At 59.7% G+C, this 874-nt stretch overlaps 1 long non-coding RNA gene across 1 annotated transcript in view; it reads right to left on the bottom strand.

The window, feature by feature from the left end:
• The window catches only part of LOC138866484 (uncharacterized), a 39,951-nt gene extending 39,597 nt beyond the window's left edge, over positions 1-354 (bottom strand). The window contains exon 1 of the long non-coding RNA XR_011399604.1: positions 177-354. This is a non-coding gene — a long non-coding RNA (uncharacterized lncRNA). The remainder of the gene's footprint in view (positions 1-176) is intronic.
• Between the last annotated feature and the right edge of the window lie 520 nt (positions 355-874).

The following is an 874-nucleotide window of genomic DNA, read 5'->3' on the forward strand; positions in this document are numbered from 1 at the left end:
ACATGCCGTTTGGCGTTCCGTGCCACGTTCCGACGCCACGTGCAAAGGCGCCGCGGCGGTCGTGCACGGCCCCCAATCGCCGCGAACTGATGATAATCGCAAACAGCCGTCGACCGCAGCTGGGCGTACTGAGCCGGGGTTGATGGCTCCCCTGGGCACTCCCCGGGCACTCACACTCCGCCGCTTGGCACCTTCCTGGCAGGCGGGAGGGTGAATACTGGTGCCACGGGTGCCACGCTACCCACTGCCGCTACTGCCTCTTGCCACTACTGCGCCCCTGCGGTTTGCCACGAGTAGCACACCCCGCCCACACGCCCACTCGATACAGCGACCCGCCATGTGCTCCCCGCCCTCATGCACCTTGACCGAGTGCACCTCACGCGTCGGGCGGTCGATGAAAGTGCTCCAAGTGTTCATTATCCTCGTCTGGGCTTGTCGCCGGGACCGCGTGTGATGCCCAAGTGCCCGCCCAAGTGCCCGCCCAAGTGCCCGCCCACAATGCCTCGCTCGGGAACCACAGGAACCGCACCTAGCCAGACACCGCAAGGATTCCGCGCTTAGTGTACCGACTCCAAGGTATCTCAGCCGTCCTTTCCCTCCCTCCCTCCCTCCCTTTTGTCCTCTCTTCCTTATCCTCCCTCCTTCTTCTTCTCTTCCCTATCCCTCTTCTGTTCTTCACTTGCCTCCCAATTTCCTCATTCCTTCTGCTTCTCAAATTTTCTTCCGCTTCTCTCACTCCATCTTCGCTATTCATCTTCCCCCTTCACTCCCTTCTTATTCTGTTCCTCGTCCTTTCTTTCCTTCCCATATCTTCTGTTTCTCCTCCTCCTTCCCTTCCCTCCCTTTCTCTTCTGCTCTTCCTTCTACTCCTTAC

Source organism: Penaeus vannamei, chromosome 25 (assembly GCF_042767895.1).
Source record: "Penaeus vannamei isolate JL-2024 chromosome 25, ASM4276789v1, whole genome shotgun sequence".
NCBI lineage: Eukaryota > Metazoa > Arthropoda > Malacostraca > Decapoda > Penaeidae > Penaeus > Penaeus vannamei.